Source organism: Mus caroli, chromosome X (genome assembly GCF_900094665.2).
Source record: "Mus caroli chromosome X, CAROLI_EIJ_v1.1, whole genome shotgun sequence".
In the NCBI taxonomy this organism is placed as follows: Eukaryota; Metazoa; Chordata; class Mammalia; order Rodentia; family Muridae; genus Mus; species Mus caroli.
The window spans coordinates 85,652,772-85,662,047 of NC_034589.1; the positions used below are offsets into that span (position 1 = coordinate 85,652,772).

The 9,276-nt window shown below is 33.2% G+C and overlaps 1 pseudogene; it reads left to right on the top strand.

Moving 5' to 3' along the window:
* Window positions 1-6,947: 6,947 nt before the first annotated feature.
* LOC110286280 lies at window positions 6,948-7,900 on the top strand (annotated as a pseudogene).
* The last annotated feature ends 1,376 nt before the right edge of the window (window positions 7,901-9,276 follow it).

Below are 9,276 nucleotides of genomic sequence, written 5' to 3' on the forward strand. Positions count from 1 at the left end.
TACATAATGTTTTTCTTCCTAATCGGAAATAGGTCTTTATCCTGTTACTAATATATATATTTTTTTATAAAGAACCTAGATTTAGGACAGAATTTAGGAGGAATTTTATTGATTACTTTTATTCAATACTGTTATTATTTGAATATGAAATGGTCCCCAGCTTCACATATTGGAACATGTGATCTAAAGATAGCCATGAAATTTGGAGAACTTGTGGATCAGAAGACATGTTTTTCAGAGGTTGATCACTGGAGGAGGAACATTTCTGGTGTCAGCTTCCTGGACTCCTTCTAATAATATTTTTCTTCCTCCTGTTTCTAAATCAACTACCCAACTGGATACTCAACACAGTGTCTATAAATTATCAGATGAGCATTTCATTTATTTTTATAATAATTTTAACAATAAAAATGTTTTGTGGATAAAAAGGCTTAGTGTTGGTTTGATATTGTCCTAATCTTCTAGAATTTTAGCTTTCTACAGTTGACATGGTGAGATGATGTTGGCTGTGTGTGTGTGTGTGTGTGTATCATAGTTTTGATAATTATCTTGAGTGGTTTTGTTATCCTCAAATTTGTATGATATGCAACAAAGGCATGTAACCACAAATTAGGTAATATTTAATACTTAAGTATTAGTAAAGTGAGTATTCAAAAAATAGTATATGTTTTATATGGCAATTTGAAGAGGAACACTACATATTGTACTATATTAACTTTATTTCAGCTCTAAAAACTGTGAGAGGGTTAAAAAGGTTTACAGTGTCCCACAGCATTAGGGTGACAGAAGAAAATGAAAATGAATGGTATATTAGGGAAATGGAACCAACAGAAGCAACAACAACAACAATAATACTGAAAGATTTAAAACATTTTATATCACCTATTAGCCCCAGTAGTAATGTAAAAATAGTATAAAGAAATAGTGAAGAAATTTGAAGTAGATTCCTTCTTCCATAGCTCTATTTTGTAACTCCCTCAAGCATGAATCTTTGATTCTCTCAATCAGCTATAGAAAAAAATCAGGTTTAGAAGCTTGATGGTGAAGAAAATATAAGGGCACATATTGACAGGTATCTCGAAGTGTACACTGAAGAAGCATAAGTATCATAGAAAAGCTTTCAAAATAATTTTTCTAAACTAGATCTGACCTTTTCACTTCCAACTCATTTTTCCATTCAGGAAAGTACTCTCATCAATAGTATATGTGAATAAGTTATGAATGTATTCGTCTTGAAAAGACAGAAAATAAAATCTAATTGTTGCAATCATTTATCTTGTATCTTGAGAGGTTCATTATATTAACTAGCATCTCTTTATTTAAGTCTTTGTAAATTTCCATGGACTATAATCAGATTAATTGGCTTTCCTGGCTAAGATTTGGCCATCAAAAGTTTTTTATAGCTCTTCAGACTTCATTGAGCTTACAAGTAGGAGTGTAAAGAGTCCTGAGCAAAACTCTGCTCTTAAGGCAAAGATGACAATTTGATCGGCTTGGTTAACAGGAATAAAAACTGCCATGTTGATGCAACACTATTCAAAAACTATTTGACTTTAATTCATGTTTAAAGTAAAAGATAAAGGCTCTACACATGAGAAGTTCTTAATTTAATAAAACATAAACCCAGTCTTGGAAAAGAAATTGGAGAGGACATAAATGGACAAAGTAGAAACACTTTAATGTGTAAATAACATTTATTGGCTATTTCTTTACCTTCTATCCTAAAGAGCAGTCTGTAGTCTGGTGATGTATGACAGAAGAAAATGCAAAGCCTCATGGAAAAATACTTTAATACTTTTATTTTTATATTTCTTTTAATATTTTATTACCTTAGCTTTTCTTTCCATTAAATTTACTAATTAAAAATAGCAGAGCTATATGAACATTATTAGTTATATTCCTTGTGCTAAATTAAAATAGATAAGTCAAATAGGCCACTTAGTAAGAATGTGAGTGAAGCATCATTAAAAACCCTAAAATGAACAGAGAGATTTCAGTTGAAAATTAAATCTACAAAATAATTATTGTTTTTAATATTGGTGTCATCTTTTTGAGTAGCTGCTATCATATATTCTCTATTAGAAAGACTGTCACTATCAGGAGTCTTCTCAACAGTTAATGCTAAAAGATTTGCTTTGAAATTATTTTACATCATGAGGTTTTTTCTTTTCTTTTGGATAGGTGAAGGAAGGAAGGAAGAGAAAGAGGGGGGAGGGATAGAATGAGAAAATGAGAGGTAGACAAAGAAAAAGAAAAAGAAAGAGAGCTACTTATTGTGACTTATTTGAAAATTCCAGAGGAAATTAAAGTATTAATTGACATCTAAGCACATTTTACAGATGAAGTCTCTCTCTTAAAAGAAACTGTATTATTTATTTAATGTGCATTTTTAACTACTACGGAATTGCTTCTATGAAATATATAATATTTCCATGATCATGCTATTTACTGTTCTGGGAAAAAGACATTTTTATTGGCAAGTCTACATTCAGTTCAATATATTGAAGGATAGTTTTTTTTTTTAAGTGTGTTTCAAAGTTTCAATTCAAGATTACTTATTGTGTACAATTGATTTTTTTCATTAAATTAAAAGAGCTTATTTACTTTATTCAGCAAAGGTTAGGTAAAGGCAGGCTTTATCAATTAGTCTTCTAGGACAGAAAATTAAATATGTACGGAAAGGTGGCATAGGTAATGAGCTTCAGGCAAAAGGGGAAATTACAAGGAGGTGTTAATATGCCTTTTAAACTGAGTTCTTTTCTATTCCTTTGGACACTTGATAAGTTCTAGCACAATGAACTGGCAGAGAGCAAAACAAATAAACAAAGCACTTAAAATTTAATCAACACAAGTAGTAGATGCATCATTACAGCAGTTTTTGTTTCTCAAGAAATAGAGTGGCAGTGTTTTCTGAAGACTGATATTAGCATGTTTGAAGCTTTGCCAATGACAAGCAATAATATTCTCATCTCAGACTTTAATCAATCTCAATTCCCAACATTAGCCAGCATTATAGAAGCATCACTAGACACCAGTGGTAGAAAAGCTCTTTTTTGCAGGTATGAGAAACAACAGTAACTTCTAGGGTTATTGACAAACTCCTTTCTGCCTCATAACATCAATACAAACAGGAACCTACACTAGGCAAATGGTGCATAATAGTGAGAGTGATCACTGCTGCCACCTTTTGGTCAAAAAGGCACATGAATATTTCTGGAATTTTGAAAGAGTTAACAGTTATAGATGTTTTTGCAATTGCATGGTGGTACAGGCTGATAGCACTGATTTACACCTGCTATTTTGATCACATTTTCTCTTCAGGGATATGGAATTTCAAAAGTGCAGATTATATATGGTTTTAAATAAATGAAGTCCATGGATTCTTAATTTCCTAAAGGATATAGAAATGTTATTTGTCAAATATGCTAATTTATTTATTTTTCAAATTGTAATGTGTCATGCATTATTATATTTTCTAGGAATGTATTCAATTGCAATAAACCAAAAATACATTATTAATCTCTTTCTTAATTCATTCATTAGACAACTTTATAAAAACTGTTTCATTGCATATACTATTTCAGGCACATGTCACATCTGCCAATAACATGATAATCTTTAGCCATTAATATTATAAACAATCTTATAGAGAAATTTTAAGCACGTTTTCTGATATATGAAAGAGTAGGTTTATTGGTAGTCTGATAGGTAAATATCCACAAAATTTGTATTCTAGTGTCACATAATTTATATGGAGTAATAACCTTCTTGAAAGTATTGTACATAAAAAATCACTATTAAGCAGATACTAGCTAATGTTCAGGTGTCATTCAAATAACAGTAGCCTCGGTGGCACTTATAACCAAAGGATCAATTTCCGCATTCAAATACTGTGCTAACTTCTGTGAACTTACAGCTTTTTACTCTAAAATATCTCCTCAATTCTTCCCTTCCACGATATTGATAATTTTTAAGATTATGAGCTGACTACCTTCCAGAATTTTCCTTAGCTTGTGTTTCTTTACATTTAATTCAAGTTTGAAAGCAGTTCTCTGGAATCCTCAAAGCTTCTTAAGAAACACACCATTTTTTCCAAATTGCTATTGAAAATGCTAACTTTGTTAGCTTGAGTAAAATGGCATGTTCTCAGAACTAGAAAGCTGTCTTTTCCCTTTTGTGATGGGGTTACAAACACATTTGGAAGCTATTATTTTGTTCAGTATCAAACTTTAAAATTTGTTAATTTATGTGAATATATGAATTTGCATTCCAAGTTTTATTAATCTACGAATTCTTATTGTTACTTTGTTTAGTGTGTGGACATGCAAATGCAATGATATGCATGTGTAAGTCACAAGACAACAGCTTAGAGACAGTGTTCTCCTTCCACCTTGTAAGTTCTAAAGATTAAACTCAAGTCATCATGCTTACTGACAAGTGTCTTTACCCACTGAGCCATCTCACTTTCCCTAATCTACTCTTCACATTAGGGATCTTAATCACAGATTTGGCATACTTAAATCTCATTACCTTGTATAGTTTCAAAATAAGCCCATGACTTTTGATGGTTTTGTGTCTGGACATGAAAGTATATTAGAAGTCTGTCTTCTCTTTTCTATGACATAGATGTTGAATTATGCATTTTTCAAAGTTCTTGATTTAATTCAGTATATAGCATTATGTTAAAGCAGAGGAGAAGATGCCAATAATTTGACACAAATGCATTGACTGTTGTTTCTCTTTTGTTGCGATTGGATTCTAATACAAAACTAAAAACTATTCATTAATAAATTTATTATGTATTCCTATACATTTACTCTCACTTTTAGACACTCATCAATAATATTCTACATTATATATTATATGTAAGTCAACATTTTCTCCATGGAGTCCTCTCCCATCTTATTCATGCTCGCCCACCGATGACACTCACACATGGTTATATGAGGATTACTTACTTTTCCTCTCTAAGTTCTAAAACCCATACTGTATATACCATAACAAGCAGCTTCTTTACACCATGTGGACTAATAACAAATAATAAAAATAGGATCAACTCACAAAGAGATAGTTTTGCTAGTGTTGTGATGTACACCTTTAACTCCAGCACTCTGGAGGCAAAGGGAAAGCAATTTCTGTCAATTTGAGGCCAGACTATCCTACAAGGTAAGTAGTAGGCCATCTGTGGGTATGTAGTAAGATCCTATCTCAAAATAAACAAACAAAAGCAAAACTCATTCTGTAATATCATGTTTTCAGAAGTTTTAGTCCATGATAGGGTTGATTGACCTCATTACTTTTGGGCCTTTTGTAAGTCAGTGCATCAGTGGTGACTGTATGATAAAACAAAACCTCATGGACACAAAATGAAAGAGATAAAATAGAATGGCATTCAGAGTTCTGCAGTCTACTATATGGACATATCATCAGGGACCCAAAGACTTGTTATTATATCCCACCTCTTAAAGGTTCTGTGACCTTCCAGTAGGACCAAGTTGGAGATGCATCTTTTAGCACATGGATTTTTTTGGCTGACATCTCAAATCTAAATTCTGGCATCCCATGTAAGTCTTGACATGACACAATGGGATACCTTTACTTACATGGAAGTACTTCTTGACATAGGCTCTATCTGATACCCCACTTTAGACTGCTCATATGCCAAGATACCATTTTAAATCTTCCCAGAATATATTCTTTATTTTGCTTTCTCACTTTTGTGAAATAGATCAAACTTCTTGGGTTCTAGCTCTAGTAAAACCCTCTTCACTAATTTAGTTTTATGAAAAGTTACACAATAGTTTTCTTTCCTGAACTGATAAAGAAGAAAAGATAAAGTGAAAGAAGACATGTGATATCTGCTAAATAGAAAAGCCTCTAATTATTTTCATTATTTATTTATATTTGTGAGCCCATATCAAATATTTGATTGAAGTATGAGCTCTAAAGCTAAAAATAAAAGTTTCCTGCAATCAAGAAACCATAGATATTACAAATGATGTTGATTATTTCTGATCCTTGTTAACTACTGTTTGATCCTAATTTAAAAATAAGACAATTCTCATTAATTAATGATATGCACTCTCAGTTTTGTCTTTTTTTATGAACATATATTACATTTTGTAAAAGACATTTTATTTAACATCTTATTAACTTGAAAACATTTCACGGAATCTGAAAACAAAAGTGAGAGGGAAAGAGAAGAAAGTTAAACTTAAAATCAGTTGTAATTGTATGACTGTACTATTCATCATCGCAAAGTTGCCCTTTGCAGGGAATAGGATCTGAGACTGTGGTATACCAATGTTCTCAAAAGGGGATGAACCGTCCCAGTGTGACTTGTGATGCTGCATCCATAATTTGGTTCTTAATATTTCTACTACTCCAACAAATTACATTTAAAATAAAATGAAACTCAAAATATACATACATTGCTGCAATAAAAGAGAACTAATACATGACTGATTTACAGCTTTTCAAAATATCTCAGATCTACGAACCATCAGAGAGTGACTATAAATTAGCTGTATAATAAATGTTTAAAAATAATCAACATGGGAGCCTTGATCAGAACTTTGTCTTGACTTCATTCTTCTCTCCTCCCTGTCCTTTAATTCCCAGATTCCCATTCAAGGTTTCCAAGGAGAAATCCAGGAACAATAGAAGTTACCCTACATGGATTCCAGAAATTCCTTCTCACAGTCTTTTGCCCATGTGACTCTTACATCACAAGGAAATTCCATCAGGCGTTTGGTCAACACACATGAATCTTCCCCAAAGTTGGACTTGAGTCATGTGCTGCTGTGCATTTCTGTAGCATCTCTGATTTAGAGCTGCATCTGGGAAAACTTCCCCATGTCCCTGTCCAAAGGTTCAGGTGCTTGCAGATGCTTCTTTAACAATTACCAGGAAGAAAAACACTTCCTCCACTGTCCCTCACATGGAAAATGCTTTCCATCTGGTATGTGACCATTGATTTCTCTCCAGAAGGGTGGGAGTGCCTGAAGCCTGCTCAGTTGGATCTGTACAGGGATGTGATGTTGGAGAATTACAGCAACTTTTTGTTCCTGGGTCTTGCTGTCTCTAAGCCATAGCTGGTGACATTTCTGAAGCAAAGATGAGGGTCTACTGGTTTGAAGAGACAAGCAGTAAAAACAGTGTTCCCAGGAATAACATTTAATAATCCTATTATAGCAAGGCCACTAATTGTAAATCACTCCTTGGTCAATGCCTAAGAATTAATACAGGGGAGAAACCTTACAAGTGTGAAAAATGTGGTAAGCCCCTAAGTTCTTGCTATATACTTTCTCTATACCACAAACTTCATACTGGAGACAAACCCTACAAGTGTGAAGAATGTCATAAGGCCTTTAGTACTAGCTCATCACTTTTTATAAACCAGGAAAAAAAAGTATTGATCAAAAAAAGCTTCAAGTGTTAAAAATGTGTCAGATCATTTTGCCATGCTTCAATGCTGAAGCAACATCAAGGAATTCATTCTGGAGAGAAATTCTATAAGTGTGAAGACTGTGGAAACGCTTTTTATGATCCTTCGTTCTCTTAGCACTATCAAAGAATTCATTGTGGAAAGAAACACTGTAAGTGTGAAGAATGTCACAAAGCCTTTCATTATCACTCAGCCCTTAGAACACACAAAATAGTTCATACTGGAGAGAAAATTTACAAATGTAAGAAGTGTGGCAAATGTTTTTCTGATTTGCATCCCTTAGTCAACATAAGAAAGTCCATTCTGAAGACAACTCCTACAAGTGTGAAAAATGTGACAAAAGTTTTGCCCATTCTGCAAATCTTAGGAAATATCAAAGGGTTCATACTGGCAAGAGACCATACAAGTGTTAAAAATGCCACCAAGCCTTTAAATATCATTCATCCCTTTTGAGACAGAAGAGCATTCATACAAGAGAGAAATCCTACCAGTGTGAAGATATGGTATGATGTTTTATATATGCTTGAACCAGGGAGTGGCACTACTAGGTGGTGTGGCCTTGTTGGAATAGGTGTGTTAATATAGGCATGGGCTTTAATAACCTTGTCCTAGATGCCTGCAAACCAGTCTTCTAGTAGCCTTCAGATGAAGATGTAGAACATTCAGCTCTTCCTGCACCATTCCTGCTTGGATGCTGCCATACTCCTGTCTTGTCGATAATGTACTAAATCTTTTAATCTGTAAGCAAGCCCCCCATAAAATGTCCTTCTAAGAAAAAAATGAGCAGGCAAAAGGAAACTGTCAGTATTAGTCAAATCCTTTAAAATTAGCAGCAAATCTCCTGTTGTAAACTTAAAAGTCATTAAATTATTTCTCAAGAGTACTCAAGATAACTCAGTACACATATCAGAGAAATGGAATAAACTTTTCCTTAAGGAAAATGTACTACTAGATATATGAGCAGTTTCACCAACTCTTAGTTACTTGTATATACAATTTATATACAACTTTGGGTACATTGTCCAGAAGATTATCATGATTGTTCTGGAGGTTAGTATTCATTCAAATCATAGCTGGCTGTGAGTTCAACTTCTCTCTTTGAGGTAGAGAAATGCTATGATCCATATCTTAGAAGGATCTTTTTATTTTTGAAGTACATTCTCACCAATATTGAAAACACACTTGTCATGAAGCCTTAAATGATAAACCCTTTCTGGCATTGTCTCTAATGATCTGATGAGATGAAAGTTAGCTCCATTTACAAAACAGCACCACACACCCAAGTATTAATTGACTGGCTTGGAAAGAACATTCTGGTAACTTATACATTTTGAGCTATGGACATAGATAAACACTGCAGATGGCTCTAAATGATGATTTAGTACTGAACATCATGATTTATTTTTTTGAAAAGGTCTATTTAACTTCTTCCTAACCCAAATGGTTAATAGTCTCTTACAAAATTTTGTCCTTATAATATGACGGATTGAAAAGTGTATTTATTTCTTTAGGGGCAAAAGAGAGCAGGGAAGTCAGGACCATCATGAATTACTTTTGGCTGCAAAAAATATTTGTAAAACTTGGCTGGCCAACACTGTTCTTGATGATAAAATAGCAACTCTATCTCCATTCTCTCAAATAAAAAAATATAAAAATGCCAACCACTTTGGAAAAAAACTATACATATGTCAACAACATGTAGTTTATGCCAAGGCTTTAGGGGAGGCCTGGTAGTACACATACAACCAAACTAGAATTGAGGAATTGTGGGTTGAAATTTAAAGAAATATATATCAATTATGTCTAGTACACTGCATTAATCATACAAA